General features: G+C 42.1%; 1 protein-coding gene across 3 annotated transcripts in view; it reads right to left on the minus strand.

The window, feature by feature from the left end:
* The window catches only part of LOC125461262 (protein NDRG3-like), a 129,732-nt gene extending 112,990 nt beyond the window's left edge, over positions 1-16,742 (minus strand). For 2 of the 3 annotated variants that reach the window (XM_059652743.1, XM_048549813.2), the window contains exon 1: positions 16,495-16,742. The gene's annotated coding sequence lies outside the window, so the exon portion shown is untranslated. The remainder of the gene's footprint in view (positions 1-16,494) is intronic. The other variant, XM_048549814.2, reaches the window with a different exon arrangement.
* Between the last annotated feature and the right edge of the window lie 624 nt (positions 16,743-17,366).

Below are 17,366 nucleotides of genomic sequence, written 5' to 3' on the forward strand. Positions count from 1 at the left end.
CGGCCTGTTTGTACATGGATGAAAATCCTAAAAAGGAGGAGAGTTTAAGTTAGCAATTCATGTTTCTTTCTTGCCTTTGGTTAAAATTAGTTTGGCTCACCTTGCCACTGTCAGCTCTTTGGAAGAGGACTCCCAATCCACTCATCTTGCCCCATTGCACTGCAAACACTTTCAAATACTTTTCTAATTCACTTTTGAAAGCAAATAAACTTGCTTTCACCATCTTTCCAAATTACAAAATCTCTTGGTGTATAATCACACCTTCTTTTGCCATCTATCTTCATTCTATCTCCTTTAAATAATTAATCTTCTGCCACTGAAAACAATTTGTCCTTCTTTAACTCCGTCAATCCTTCCGAAAATCTCTCCTCAACTTTCAGTGCAAAAAATTTCTTAGTTGGGTTGGGTTAAGGGAGAAATGCCAGGAAGGTCAGGGAGGCCATTCCTTGCTTTTCAACACCACAGTGGAGTCTCACTCACGACACCAGTTGTCAATTGCTGGAGGCAATTGCTCCAAATGATATATCACAATGGAATCAAGGCATTAAGGCTAAAATATAAACTCAACTCCTAGCCTGAGGCTTCAATCTTTTAAACGTATCTACTAAACTGAACAATCAGTGAGAATGCTAAAGTGTTATCTTTGACCTTTCTTGCAGTTATCGTAGCTCACCTCTCAATCCATAACCTCAGAAAGCCAGCCTTAAATGGGATGATTGATTGATTGATTAAATTAGAGACCTCCCAAACAACACTGTGGGAATAACTACGCTGTATGGTCTGCAGCTAAATGGAACTCATCACCACCTTTTCAAGGAAATAGAAATGGGTAATAAATAAGTAATAAATATAATTAATAAGTAATGTCCACATCCCCCATGAATGAGTGAATAAATAGTAAAATAAATGTCATATTTGCAAGCTCTTTCACTTCCTGGTGTCTAAATAGTCTTAACAAATCAGCATGACTCCCATTCTACAGGTTCTTAAAGATCTTACATTAATCACCACTTCTCAATACACCTTGCCTTTTCTTTAAACAGTTGTTAAATTGCAGGGGTATTTCACCATTCAGAAAGCATTTCCTCCCCAGCTATCCTCCTGCAGACAAGTAAACATCGTATAAATTAACCAGAGGGGTTAAAAGTGCTAACAAATAAGAGTTTTTAAGAAAAGCTGAAATAGACAGTTAACAAGGCCAAATTTCAACTTTATTATAGGAGGTTCCAAGAACCTTAATGGTGCTTTCTGCATTATTATTCAATATTTCTTTTTTTGTTAACAAAGCATGAAGAAATTAATGGTAGCAAGGTGTAGAGCTGGATGAGCACAGCAGGCCAAGCAGCATCAGAGGAGCCGGAAGACTGACATTTCTGGCCTAGGCCCTGCTTCAGATTTTCTGAAGAAGAGTCTAGGCCCAAAACATCAGCCTTCCTGCTCCTCTGATGCTGCATGGTCTGCTGTGTTCATCCAGTTCTACACCTTGCTATCTGAGATTAGAACACAGAACATAGAACAGTACAGCACAGAACAGAGGCCCTTCAGCCCACAATGTTGTGCCGACCATTGATCCTCATGTATGCACCCTCAAATTTCTGTGACCATATACATGTCCAGCAGTCTCTTAAATGACCCCAATGACCTTGCTTCCACAACTGCTGCTGGCAACGCATTCCATGCTCTCACAACTCTCTGTGTAAAGAACCTGCCTCGGACATCCCCTCTATACTTTCCACCAACCAGCTTAAAGCTATGACCCCTCGTGCTAGCCATTTCTGCCCTGGGAAATAGTCTCTGGCTATCAACTCTATCTATGCCTCTCATTATCTTGGATACCTCAATTAGGTCCCCTCTCCTCCTCCTTTTCTCCAATGAAAAGAGACCGAGCTCAGTCAACCTCTCTTCATAAGATAAGACCTCCAGTCCAGGCAGCATCCTGGTAAACCTCCTCTGAACCCTCTCCAAAGCATCCACATCTTTCCTATAATAGGGCGCCCAGAACTGGACGCAGTATTCCAAGTGCGGTCTAACCAAAGTTTTATAGAGCTACAACAAGATCTCACGACTCTTAAACTCAATCCCCCTGTTAATGAAAGCCAAAACACCATATGCTTTCTTAACAACCCTGTCCACTTGGGTGGCCATTTTAAGGGATCTATGTATCTGCACACCAAGATCCCTCTGTTCCTCCACGCTGCCAAGAATCCTATCCTTAATCCTGTACTCAGCTTTCAAATTCGACCTTCCAAAATGCATCACCTCGCATTTATCCAGGTTGAACTCCATCTGCCACCTCTCAGCCCATCTCTGCATCCTGTCAATGTCCCGCTGCAGCCTACAACAGCCCTCTACACTGTCAATGACACCTCCGACCTTTGTGTCGTCTGCAAACTTGCTGACCCATCCTTCAATCCCCTCATCCAAGTCATTAATAAAAATTACAAACAGTAGAGGCCCAAGGACAGAGCCCTGTGGAACCCCACTCACCACTGACTTCCAGGCAGAATATTTTCCTTCTACTACCACTCGCTGTCTTCTGTTGGCCAGCCAATTCTGTATCCAAGCAGCTAAGTTCCCCTGTATCCCATTCCTCCTGACCTTCTGAATGAGCCTACCATGGGGAACCTTATCATAGATTCTCCAGCATCTACAGTTCCTACTATTCATGAAATTAATGGTACTGTCTACAACATACAAAGAGATGGTTAAATGGATGTGCAGGAAACAAAACTAACCTCTTTATCAGGTTCATCAGACGGTAAGCTCAAAAGTTAAGCTGACACTATAGTCCACTACACAGGGAGCTCAGTGCAGGAGGTACAGATTTTAGTTAAGCTGATAAATCTGAATGTAAAATAACCCATGTTACTACTTGATGAGGAGAAATAAAGTTCACTCCAGTATTCTGACCCATTTTCATGGGTCAACCAACAAATCTGCAATATATTATTTGGTCATTACCACTTTACTGTTTGTGGGAACTTGCTGTGCATAAAATGCTTGCCATATTTGCTACATTAGAGCAAGCACATTTTGCACAGTACATGGGACGATCCTGAAGATCATGAAGGTCACAGCATACACGAATGTGCCATCCTTCTGTGCATCATTATATTTAGCCCCAGGCAACAGCTGATGAAATAAATGGAAGATGCATGCAGGAACTGATAGAAAACTAAAAAAAGTCCTCAGTTTCATGACATTGAACCACTTTCTTTCCCCCAATTAATTTTGGACTTGATGTCAAACTGACAGCCAGCAATGTCCTTGTTCGATTCTTTTCTGCCCTTGCTTACCCAGAACCAGCATCACGCTTCTCATTGGAAAACATCCCAAGAGGTGTTAAATGTAGACAGGAATCATGTGGAGGTCATAAGCGCAGTTAAATAGAATGAGCCTAAGGAGGTTTCTGAAGGCAATAACAGGGGTGTTAAGGCAGAGATGACAAGGAGTGAAATTCCCAAAGGATGTGACACAATTGCTGCATGTTTAGTTTCCAGTGGCACGGTGGAAGCACTAAAGTTGGAGAATGAATGCCAGCAGTGTTAAGACTCCACAAGTCTTGCTGTTGACTCATTAGAATATAGTCAAGGGTGTTGGCGGTAGAGACAGATTGGACAATGTTGCAGAAGTGAAAGAAACTGATTTTGTTGCTGGATTAGTGGGGGAAGGGGGCTGAACACTGGAGAAAGCATGTGCAAAATTCTCTACTTCTGCATTCGGTCTGAGGTGCCAGAGAGGGATGCAGTCAAGACATAAAGGTCTCCACAGGAACCAAAGAAAGGAAGGATGGGTTTGATTATGTATAGAACAGGCAAACACACGGGAATATGCCTTAGCCCAACATTACTGCACAATAGCGAGTTTTGAGAAGATTTGTAGCTCAGGTTGAGGTTCTGGATGGGAGTTTGCTCGCTGAGCTGGAAGGTTAGTTTTCAGACGTTTCGTCACCATTCTAGGTAACATCAGTGAGCCTCCGACGAAGCGCTGGTGTTATGTCCCGCTTTCTATTTATCTGGTTAGGTTTCCTTGGGTTGGTGATGTCATTTCCTGTTCTTTTTCTCAGGGGATGGTAGATTGGCTCCAAATCAATGTGTTTGTTGATGGAGTTCCGGTTGGAATGCCATGCCTCTAGGAATTCTCGTGCGTGCCTCTGTTTGACTTGTCCTAGGACATCACCAACCCAAGGAAACCTAAACAGATAAATAGAAAGCGGGACATAACACCAGCGCTTCGTCGGAAGCTCACTGATGATGTTACCTAGAATGGTGACGAAACGTCTGAAAACTAACCTTCCAGCTCAGCGAGCAAACTCACATCCATTACTGCACAATAAACTGGAGCAAAGCTTAAGCAGCAACTGGAAGCTGTGATAGAGCATCTTCAGGGACAAAGAAGGAACAAAGATGAGCTGCCATAGAGTGGCAGTTGGAGTTTAATTTAGATAGATGCGAGGTGCTGCATTTTGGAAAGGATATTCAGGGCAGGACTTATACACAACTTTATGGTCCTAGGGAATGTCGCTGACAAAGACACCTGGGTGTGCAGGTTCACAGTTCCTTGAAAGTGGAGTGCCAAGTAGACAAGATAGTGAAAAAGGAGTTTGGTATGCTTGCCTTTATTGGTTGCATTGAGGCACTGGAATTGTCAGGCATGGAGAGGGGGGGTCATGTTGCAACTGTACAGGACATTGGTTAGGCCACTTTTGGAATACTGCGGTCAATTCAGGTCTCCTTGCCACAGGAAAGATGTCGTGAAACTTGAAAGGGTTCAGAAAAGATCTACAAGAATGTTGCCAGGGCTGGAGAGTTTGAGCTATAGGGAGAGGCTGAACAGGCTGGGGCACTTTTCCCTGGAGTGTTAGAGGCTGTGGGGTGACCTTATAGAGGTTTATAAAATCATGTCAGGCATGCATAATGTGAACAGTCAAGGTCTTTTCCTTAGGTTTGGGAAGTCCAAAACTAGAGGGCATAGGTTTAAAGGGGAGAGGAGAAAGATAAAAAAGGGAACTGAAGGGGCAACGCTTTCATGCAGATGGTGGAACATATATGGAAATGAGCTGCCAGGGGAAACAGTAGAGGCTGGTACAATTATAACATTTAAAAGGCATATGGATGGGTACATGAATAGGAAGGGTTGAGAGAGATATGGGCCAAATGCTGGCAAATGGGACTAGATTAATTTAGGATATCTGGTCGGCATGGACAGTTGGACCGAAGGCTCCGTTTCCATGCCACACAACTCTATGACTTAAAGTTATTCTTTTATAGAACTTTAACCACCATTTATTACACCAGTTACTCTGAAAATTTAAAAACATGCTGTTAATCTGTACACAAATGTAGTCACTTTTACTTTGGGGAAATATTTGCCTCACTCTCCATTTCAAAACCTAGAGACAACATCATCCACTGTTATATCCCCCCATTAATATCGGAGGCTGAAGTGCAGTTTCACAGTGTTCACTGTGTGTCAACTTGTATTTGGAAATATTTTAGAATTTTTGTTTCTTTTTATCTCACTGGCTGAAATAGACTGCTGTCACATCTGCACCTTTCATTTATCTCTATCACGTTGCTCCACACTGGAGGAGTTCTGGAATAAGCCACACATCCTTTAACGCAATTAATCCACACATGGCCAAATGATGTTTCACTATCAGAGGAATTTTTTGTGGCCAACAGGATTGATGATATCTACTCATAATCTCCTCAAAAAACCATTGCCTGGCAGCAATCATAAAAGCTATATCTGTATCGAGATTCAGGGCCTGCTCAGATGACATGCAGCTGCTTGAATTTAAACTCAATTAAAAAAATAAGAAAGCTGATGAAGCTATCAGACAATTGTCACCAAACCATCTGGTCCATTCTTATCCTTCTTGGATGGATATCTGCCTTCATTACCTGGTCTGCCTTACACTGATAACAAAGTGTGAAGCTGGATGAACACAGCAGGTTTGTGCTCCTGAGATGCTGCTTAGCCTGCTTCACACTTTGTTATTTTGGATTCTCCAGCATCTGCAGTTCCCATTATCACTGCCTTACACTGACTTCAGATTCACTGTAATGCAGGTAAGTCTTAATTGCTTCCTGAAATGCTCCAAGCAAATCACTCAGTTCAAGGACAGTTAGGGCTGGTAACAAATGCTGACCTTGCTAACAGCACCCACATACTGTAAAAGGATCAATTTTTAAAAATGAATATCGATATTAGATTTGGGTCGAACAGTGGTTAGCAGTGGTGCCTTAAAGCACCAGGGACACGTTCAATTTCAGCTTGGACAGCAAACATCTACCGACATAGAATCACAAAATCCACTCAGTACTATGTCAATAGACACTTGTTCTCCAAGTATCCATTTCCCCACATTTCCATGATGTTGTTCTGCTTCAGTTGGAGGCACTTTCACCCCAGTCAGAGTTTTGGATCTATGAGCTACTCCACAGCTTGAATGCAACATGTAAGGTGACACTCCCAGTCCAGTCATGAAGAACAAAATTGAATTGAGACCCTATAACGTCCTGTCCAGGAATGGCACAGTGGCTCAGCGGTTAGCAAGGCTGTCTCACAGCCCCAGGGACCCGGGTTCGATTCCATCCTCAGGCAACTCTCTGCGTGGAATTTGTTCATTCTCCCTGTGTCTGCGCAGGTTTCCTCCGGGTGCTCTGGTTTCCTCCCACAGTCCAAAGATATGCAGGTTGGGGTGGATTGACGATGCTAAATTGCCCACAGCATTCAGGAATGTGTAGATTAGGTGTGTTAGCCATGGAAAATGCAGGGCTGCAGGGAAAGGGTAGAGTGATAGGTCTGAGTTGGATGCTCTGAGGGTCAGTGTGGACTTGTTGGGCCAAAGGGCCTGTTTCCACACTTAGGGATTCTATGATTTCTATGACATGATGTCTTGAAGAGAAGCATGGGAGTGATCCCCAGTGGTGTTCTGACCAATACTTAATCTATAGCCAACGTTAGCAAAACTGATCTCCTACGATGCTGCTTGGCCTGCCGTGTCCATCCAGCTCCACCCTTTGTTATCTTAGTAAAACTGACTATCTGATTACTGTCACATCATTGTAGGTAGGACCTTGGTCTGCACAAATTTGGCTGCTTAGTGACCCATGTTCTCAGCGGCAAAATAACCCAAGGAATGGGGAGAAACAGTCTACATGCAAACAACATTCTCTTTACAAAGCATCAATTTTGAAGGGTCTGTGCAATCCATTGAGCAGGCCATACACAACAAGGGGAAAATAAGAAGAACATCTGTGCTTGCATTTCAAAATTCAATTGGCTGCAAATCTCATGGAACATGCTGAGGTTAGAAAATGCACTATAGATATGAAAATGCTAGAATGTTTTCTTTACAAACAATGGTAGATTAGTTGGCAAAGGCAAAGAGACGAAAAAAAAACAGAAAATCATAGGCCAGTTAGCTTCACATCTGCAACTGGGAAAATATTAGAATCTATTATAAAGCATGTAATAGTAGAGCTTTAAGAAATAAATAATATGAAGACGCAGCCAACATGGCTTTGTGAAGGAAAAATCATGTCTGACAAATTTACTAGAACTTTCTGGAGGAAGTAACAAGCAAGATTTATAAAAGGAGAACAGTGTATGTATTATATTTAGATTTACAGAAGCTATTTGAGAAGGTTCCGCACTTCAGGCTAGTTAATTAGATAAGGGCTCATGGCTTTGGATATTAGCATGATTTAGCAGTGCCTAATTAATAGAAGGCAGAGAGTTGGGATAAGTGCCACAACCACAATAAATTTACAACATACATTTCTAACTTGGATGAGGAAAATTACTGTATAATAACTACATTTGCAGGTGATACAAAATTAAGCAGAAAATGGCAAGGATGACGCAAAGTCTGGAGAGGGTTATTGATAGGCTAAGTGAGTGGCAAAAACTTGGCAGACAGAATATAACGTGGCAAAATGTGAGGTTATACACATTGGCAGGAAGAACAGAGGAGTTGAATATTACTTGAAAGGAGAAAGACTGTATAAAGTTACAGAACAGAGGAGCTTGGAAGTCTTTTTCCATGAATCACAAAACACTCGCATTCAAGTTCCGCAGGAAATAGGGAAAATAATGGAATGCTGGTTTTAATATCAAAGGGAATATCATAGAGTCATAGAGATACACAGCACAGAAAACAGATCTTTCAGTCCAACTCGTCCATGCTAACTAGATATCCTAAATTAACCTAGTCCCATTTGCTAACATTTGGCCCATATCTCTCTAAACCATTCCTGCTCATATAGCCATCCAGATACATTTAAAATGTTGTAATTGTACCAGCCTCCACCACTTCCTGCGGCAGCTCATTCTGTTTTGCTAAATTTAACAGTGAGGCATTGATATAAACATAAAAGCAAAACACTCTGGATGCTGGAAATCTGAAACAAACACAGAATCTTGTTAAAACTATACGAGGCACCAGACAGAATACAGGTGGAATACTGTGAACAGCTGTGGGCACCTTATCCAAAGAAAGGCACAGTAGCATTGGAAGCAGTCAAGGAAGACTCAGTAGGGTGATGCCATATATTGGGGGGTGGGAAACTGTCTTCTGAGGAGAGGTTGAATACATTCCATTTAAAAGAATGAGAGGTCACCTTATTGAAACATTTAAGATTTTTAGGGGACATGAGGTAAAGTTGTTTCCCCTTATGGGAGAAACTAGGACCAGAGGAAGCCATCTCAGAAGAAGTGGTTGCACATTTAAGACAGCGATGAGGAGGAATTTCTTAGAGGGCAGTGAATCTGTGGAATTCTTCACCTCACAGGGCTGTCAAGGCTGAGTAAGTACATTCAAGGCTCAGATAGACAGATTTTTATTCAGTAAGGGAATCAAGGGTTAATGGGGGAAGAGTCAGGAATGTGGAATTGAGAATTACCAGACAAGCTACGACTTCATTGAAAAGCAGAGCAGAATCAAGGGGCTGAATCTACCTCTGGCCTACCTCTACTCCTATTCCTCAGTCTTTTTCTGTACTTCTCTCCCTGAAGGTTTTAGAAGTAGAAAGATGGAGACAAGTTATGATTCTTCACTTTAATTAATAATGGAATTTTCCCATTTCTCTCTTACACACAATATCTGCTCTTTTAACGCTTCTCTTTATTAGACTATCTATTCCTCCAAGATTTGAGTTCAGATCTAAGACAGAATGTGTTAAGGGCATAACTAGCTTGTCCCTTGTAACTACCCAACTTTCAGCTTTCCTGGCAAGGGCAAAGTGAGGTGTTTACATAAAGGTTAATGGGTGCCATGAAGGCGAGGTCAGCAATTTTGGTTAGATAGTTCAGTCTGCATCTGTTAACATGATTAGATAGCAACCAGCTAATAATCATTCACAAAATATATATGACTGATGTTAAATATAAAAAGGGAGGTGTTCTGCCTGCCATTGTAACTCACTGTCTGTGATTGTTATTTTCTCATTTTTGTAACTTGCTCCCTGAAGTGTTCCCTGTTACAAGCTGCCTCTTTCCCACCTTTGAATAACCATGAAAATAGAATTTCTCACCTCTTATTATCACATACAGAAGTGTCAATGTTTCAGAAGTGCTTGTGACTAGTTAGCTTTTACCCACCCTCTTGGCTTTCATGCAGTCATAAAATATTGGGCTTCCAAAGATCTCTCTTAAGGGTAGTTGAAAGAATCACGCAGAGGCCAAGTCACCCTTTATTTATAAGCGCACTGTACATGTGCTGTGACCAGCCAGCTCCAAGCCAGTCCCTAGACTGAGAAGATTTTCTAAATCTTGTGGTTATATCTACTAGCCAGAGCTCCCTGAATGACCTGGATTAACAACCCCTGACAAGGATTTTATCATCAATGAGATCCACCTGGCCATGGTTCCAATCACTACAGAAGTGTAGTTAAATCCAGCAGAACACATTACTATCAAGAACAAACACAAAAAATGCTGGAGAAACTCAGCAGGTCAGGCTGCATCTGTGAACAGAGAAACAGTTAAGTTTCTCCAGCATTTTCTGTGTTTCTTTCAGATTTCCAGCATCCAAAGTATTTTGCTTTTACATTTACATCAACACCTCGCTATTAAATTTAGACCCAAAATTCGTTCTTGGGATTTTCAACTTTTACAATACTCTAACCAGTTTCTTTGTAATGCTGTGGCAGCTCAGGCCTGCAGGGTCTAGGACTGTAGCTCATAGGCAGGATAGGATGCAGTTTAGACTCCTGGATTGCTTGTCGGAGTAAAAATATCAAAATTAACATGGCCAATCTGCTGTCCATAAAGAGACAGATACGAGATTAGATCAGACGACGAATGGCCGATGTTCTTCTTTTAATGTAATTCCTGAGTATTTAGTAGGAAATTGGACAAAACACAGCTTCTTAAGGAGAGGACTCTTGCATGGAGATGCTAAACAGTATTCTGCTACTTAGATGGACCTTTCACATCCATTGAAGGGCAAAATATTAGTAAAGACTCGAAACATTGAGACCATTTACCTTGAAGAAAAGGTTGAGAGCAAATTTGACAAAGGCGTTCAAAATCATAAGGCATTGGAAAAGTGTTGGCAGAGCGAAACCGTTCCCATTGGCTGAGAGATTGAGAATCAGTTACAAAATAAAATCTGAAAGAACTGCGGATACTGTAAATCAGGAACAAAAACAGAAATTGCTGGAAAAACTCAACAGGTCTAGCAGCATCTGTGAAGGAAAAAAATCAGAGTTAATCTTTCAGGTCCGGTGACCCTTCTACAGAAAGTGTGTATGAGATGATCAGTGATGACAAGCTTGCAAGAACTGGCACAAAATGCAATGGCAACAGGAGAGAAATCGTTTTCACATTATTAGCCATCAGGATCTGAAATGTACTGCTCGAGAGCATGGTGAGGCATGGTCAATTAAAGTAAACGTTTGCAAGGGTCTGGAGAAGAGGCAGGGAAAATGACTCTGGACCAGTTCCTTTTTCAGAGATGGTCTGAGTAGCCTCCCTTCTGTGCTGTCATCATCTTCTGATTCTCTGCTTATAGTGAAACAATTAGTCATTTGAAGATTAACTTCACTCACATATGTCCGAGGGTCACTTAGAGGATACTTCTGTTAGTGTGAAGAATCTCTAAAATGGCTATTGCATGTAAATCTCTCACTTTTCCCGAAAGGTTATGGGGAGATTCAATGCAAATTCCAACATGTCCAGGGAGGAAATTACAAGATAGATGGAGAAAAACTTATATCTGCTGATTGAAGAGTCCAGGACTGAGGGCATGATCTAATAGTTCAAAGCAGATTTGCCAGGGGTGAAGTTACCAAACATACGAAATGTGTGGTAGATGTTCGGAACTCTTTTCTGTAAATAATCATTGATCATAGATTAAATGTTCTTTTCAAAACAGAGATTGATGGGTTTTCATTAATCCAAGATTATTATGGGATATGGAGCATAATGTCATGGACCATGTCCTTACTGAAGGCCTGAGGAGCTTAAGCGGCTAAATGATTGATTCCTGTTCCTATTCTCCTATAGCTAGATGATAGCAGCAAATGATTATGAGCATTTTATAGTGACGTACTTTTTCTAAAATAGTGTCACAAATTTACAAGGACAGAGTTGTCTCTTGCACACATCTATGCTGTTTGTGTGAATGGCCTTCTCCAATAATGCATTCTTCTCGAGTTAACTGCCTTCGAATAATACATTCCACACGGTGGGGGAGGAGACAGTGTGAGTGCGAGAGCAAGTGTGTCAGAAACACAGGGAGAAAGATAAATCACACAGAGTCAAAAAGTTGTGACAAAGATAGGTTATGGTAACAGAATCACTGTAAGCCAAGGAATTAAGAACTGCAGCTTCCACACATGTTGATGTTTAAATTTCAAACCCCATCACTCTGGTTACAAAGGTGAATGGTTACCATGGAGCACTGTTTCATTTCTGATCATCCCAGCTGCAGCCAGGACCATGGAATCTTACCAGTCTGCCTCAGAACTGTACTTCTGTTCCAAGTACAGGTGGGAGTTCGGGCAGACCATTTTAATTATCCGCTGGGAACTTGATGCAGTTTTCTCCTCTGTGAGAAGCCAATAGTACAGCACATTGAGTTAACAGAGAGGGCTCCTTGAGTCTTTCCACCTTATCATTGTGCCCGGATTCAGTATTGGGAGAGAAAAAGATTTTCTGGCCGTGCATTTTCTCTGTTCCTCCACCTATTCACCAGTTGTGATTTTTGCTTCACTGGACGTCAAGTCCTGACAGGCTCCCTAACTGAGAACAACTCTGTTAAGGCCCAATATTCATGTTCAAAAGAAGGGCACATTGAGAGTGGGTCAGAAGTGGGAACCCTCACAGATATTGCCCTTCCTTGTCCATTTGCAAGTGGTTACTAATGTAGTAAAACAGGAATAACAAACAAGTTCAAACCAAAGCCACATTGGGAAGATATTAGCACAGGGGAGCAGAGGATTGGCCAAAGAGTTCAATTTTCTGTACAAACATACAAATTAGGAACAGGAACAGGCTGTTTTGCCTCCCTAGTCTGCTTGTCTTTCAATAACGTCAGGCCAGAACTGCATATTCTTGCTCAAATGCCCAATAGCATTATCTTCCTGTCTATCCCTGCTCTAAAATTACTCAACGATCCTGCTTCCACTACTCTGTCCAAAGACATTCAGCTCTCAAGTAAAACCATCACCACTGTCTTACATAGGAGACCCCTTATTTCAAAAGATGCCCTCTTTAAAGGAAGGGAGATTAGTAGTGAGGCAGAGATGTTGAGAAGGAACTCCCAGACCCTGGGGCTTAGCCATCTAAAGGCACAGCCACCAAGGGCAAAGCAATAGAAATGCAAGAAGTGCAAGTGGCTGGAATTACAGCTGTCTTTTGGATGAGTCATTAAACCAATGCCTAATCTGCCCTCAGTTCTGCACTGGGGCACAAGTTTGTCCTTTTTGCGTCTTAAGTTCTGGAGCAGGACTGGAACTTTATGTCCAAAAGGCAACAGTGCTACCTATTGAGCCATGAGTGCTAAGGCAGGAGGGCAACTGGCCTTTTCTCCCCCCGCAGTCGCAAGTAATGCTGGTTTCCAGCCCATAGAAGTTGCTACTTCTATATTTTTCCACAGGGTTTTTCTACCACTGCTGAATCCACTGTGCACATAGAACATAGAATATAGAACATGTCCCAAACCAATCCATAGCACATCTCTCCAAGTGGCTAAAGTCAGGTAGCCTATCTGCATAAAGTTTGCAAGTTCAATCTATGATATGTTTATTAATTTTTTACAAAAGTTTTTTAAAAATTTATACATAAACCATTTCAATTTGTCACCAGGAACCTTGTAAGTTCAGACCATAATGTAGCCAAATCTCATGCAGCTGAAATAGAAACGACTCAGTAGCTACGACATAGAAGCAGGACCATTTTAATAATGTACAAAGCACGATCGTGAATCAATACTGAATTTATAATGCATCACTTCCATTGAATTTGGCCTCAAGACTGCATTTTGCTTAAACAAAAGTCTAGCAAACAAAAAAAAGTGTGACTGGGACTGTGTTATTAGATGAACAGTGCTATTTTTGAAACTGCCAATGGAACAGAAATTTCTACATTACGAGCCAGTGACTCTGCTGAAAATGCCTCTGCACTAAGGCAAAGAGCAACACAAGCATTCATGTATAATTAAGAGACACTAATATAATTATACCTTTATAACAGATTAAAATTCCTCTATCACTGACTTGTCACATAATACAATCAACTGGAGCTTGTAATTATTGTTCACCCCCACCCACCTTGTTAAGTGAGGACTTCATGATCATAACTTATATTTACATCGCACCTTTAAAGCAATACAACGTTCTAAGGCTTTCCACACAGGAAATATAAAACATGTGACACTGAGCCACATAAGGCCATTTTACGTCAAATTACCAAAAAACCTACCTCCTCAATAAAATTTCAATGTCTTAAGACAGACAGTAAGGTCAGAGGGAAGGAATTCCAGAGCTTATAGTCTCAGTAACTGGAGACACAGCCACCAAAGGTAAAGAAATTTAAAACAGAAATATTTGGGGCCAGAGTTCAAGAAGTCGAGATATCTCAGAAAGCTGAGAGTCTGGAGCAGATTACATCAAAAGAGATTTGCAAACAAAGATGAGAATTTTAAAATTAAGGCATTACTTGACTGGGAATCCAAAGCAAGATAGTTTGCCTGCTCACTATCAGGTTTGAAAAGCACTTGTAGATCCCCTCCTGACTCAAATAGCCTGGAAATAGAGAAGTGAAAGATGGCTTATAGGCACTGGCCAAAACCTTTGAAACTAAACATCTGAAACTAACATCTAAAGAGGAGGTAGGATACACTTCTTGGAAAATTCAGTCCCACAAGCAATAACAATGTAGTCTCTTTCTGCACTTGAAATGTCAACAGGCATGTCCACATCTACCCAACACACTGAAATGGAATACAAAGCATGAGTAAAACCACAAGTGAAGTCAAGAAGCACTGTATTCAGACCAGATTTGCCCAATACAAATCTACAGCCTCCAAGTTTTATCTTCAACTTGTGCGATATTAGCAGGTTTCAGAGAACGACTGCACTGTTGTACCTATTGGTGAGCAGGAGGACTATCAAGCAGCATTCACTCCTGAAACATTGTCTAGTGATCTTTAGTGGAAAAGCCAATAGCGTATGGACACACAACAGGATCGGGTTCCTGTGTGGTATACTGTCTTAGTTAAACAAGCTACCAACACTCACCATTCAGGTTCACTGCTAAGTGACCACTCTAACACCATACCCCCAAACCCTCATCAACAGTCACCCAGCTCACAAGAGAGAGTAAAACTGCGGCCACCACACCAATTCCTAAATGAACAGCCTTTCGTGTAGTAAATTGTACAGAAGAAGTGCTTCACAGGACAGTAATCTAGCTCAATTTGACATCAGCCATCCTACGGAGATGTTCTACATAAAGGTGCTGAAAGTTTCCCAACATTTTGCCCTCATTAAGGCAAAATAGGACACGTTTTAAAATGCACTCAAAGCAGTAAGCTTTAACAATTAAAACAAAACATTGTTTCAGATCTTCAACATCTGCAATTCAAAGTAGAAATTGCTGGAGAAATCCAGCAGGTCTGGCAACATCTGTAGGAAGAAAGCAAAGTTATCATTTTGAGTCCAGCTGACCCTTCTCGGAGACCTGGATTTCTGAAGAAACGTCACTGGACCTGAAATGCTAACTTGGCTTTCTCACCACAAATGCCGCAGACCTGCTGATTTTCTCCAACAAATTCCATTTAAGCTTTAACTACTGATTAGAAAAGGTCTGAGGTGAGAGTAGGGAGGGGACTGCAGAGTTCAGGGAGGGGACAGCTTAATACACAGCCGCCCCGAGTGAAGCAAAGGGAGGGAAGGAGTGGGTATATGTTAATTATTCAGCGATCACCAGTGTCACACAATCTACGATCATCACATGACAAGACCAACTGAAATCTTTCAGGTCGCCCTAACATCCTTTCTTATTAATTAAGGGACTTTGTCGAGCCCAATGCCTAACAGTCCTCTTGTGACGGTCTTCCGGACCTCTGTCCTGTCTGGAAGAAAACAACCAGCTCTTTATGAGGAGAAATGGCCGAGAAACAGGATCAACAACTCTAGACACTATTTTAACTATCTCCGGCAACTCAAAAAGAGATCAGAAGGATTCGCCAGTTTTCCCTCCCACAAGGTCAAATCGAGCAAGGTGGACTCTGATACAGAACTATTAAATACTTTTGCTGAGCGGGGGGGGGGGGGGGGTGGGGGTTAAGTAGGATTTACAATCTCGCCTCGATTACTACGTAATTCAAGGAGGCAGGCTACAGGAGTGCAACTGTGCACGCTAGGTGTCAGTGTCCTTGACAGAATCTCTCCGGCTAATGTCACAAAAGAAGGTGGACAGGGAGGAACAGATTCGTCTCCGTAAGCCTAAATCAGGTCTGCATGCATAACATTGCAGCACAATACTGCAAACCTGCGGGCTCGGCGCTTCGATTCTTTCCGCCCCGCCTTCACCTCCCCAGCGCTTGTTAATTTCCGACAAGAAATTGGACGAGTGCAACTGAAGGAGAGGGGAGTTCATCACCCAACACTCATCCCCATTCCTCTGTCCACCCCTCCCAACAAAACCCTCGCCCGCTAGCAACACAAAATTCAACACTAGGAGAGAAATAAGCACTTCTTTCCACGTGATCTGAGATCAAGCAGTCGTTGCTTTTTCTTCTGTTTCCTCTACCTCCCCATGCATGGTCCGCGGTACGCTTGCTTTCTCGGCCTAGTTCGTGTTTAAATGAAAAAACTAAGCGAAAACTATCTCACTCTTGCAACTGGGGAGTCGAGTGTGCGTGTGTGTGTATATGGGGGGCTTGGGAATGAATGGGGACATGTGTCCCATTCAATGTATCCCTTTTCTCAGCATTCCACTCTGTCCAACTTGATACAAAATGTATCCAATACTCACCGGGCTGCACAGCGACGCCGAGTCCCAGATAGCAATGTCAGTGGCGATGTTGTTATCTGTCTGTCTGCACTGCTCGTTGTTTTCCCCTTCTCATGGGAACTGAACCGATCTCACTCCGATGCGTCACTGGGAGGAGGGAGAATGAGTGGAAAACGGGGAGGGAACAAGAAGTCTGGGCCGGAACCGGCCGCAATGAATGGAAGCTGAAGTCACTGTGGCAATAGAGATGCAGAGCTCACCCCGCCCATCTCCAACCCAGGAAGTGAGTGAACTGCGTCTGGACGGCAGTACAAACACTCTACAAACCCCGGTTCAAAATGAGGAGCAGGTTATGAAAATTCTGAATGGTGCAAAATGATCGCAGGAGAGAGAAGAAAGATATTTTGGTTGGGTGCATTAAACAGGAAACAGCGACAACGTTAATTAAAGTTTAAAAACACTGCCAACGTTGGAGACTGTTTTAGAGTCATACAGCATGGAAACAGACGCTTCGGTCCCACCAGTCCATGCTCTGTTCCTGGCCCGTATCCCTCCAAATCTTTCCTATTCATGTACTTATTTCCGAATGTCTTTTAAACATTGTAATTGTGCCTATATCTATCATTTCTTCTGGAAGTTCACTCCACACGCGGACCACTCCTTGTAAAAAATTTGCCCCTCGTCTTTTTAAAATCTCTCTCCTCTCACCTTAAAAACGTGCCGTCTAGTCTTGAAATCCCCCATCCTAGGGAAAAGTCCACTATTTATCGCATTTTACACAAGTCTAAAACTATTTTAGAGGTAGATTGAATGTAAATAATATCTATTTGTTAATCTCTCGAATAGTCAATGTATGGAACTGTTGGTGGGATGTAGCAATTCTGTTGAGGAGT

Source organism: Stegostoma tigrinum, chromosome 19, assembly GCF_030684315.1.
Source record: "Stegostoma tigrinum isolate sSteTig4 chromosome 19, sSteTig4.hap1, whole genome shotgun sequence".
NCBI classification, from domain to species: Eukaryota; Metazoa; Chordata; class Chondrichthyes; order Orectolobiformes; family Stegostomatidae; genus Stegostoma; species Stegostoma tigrinum.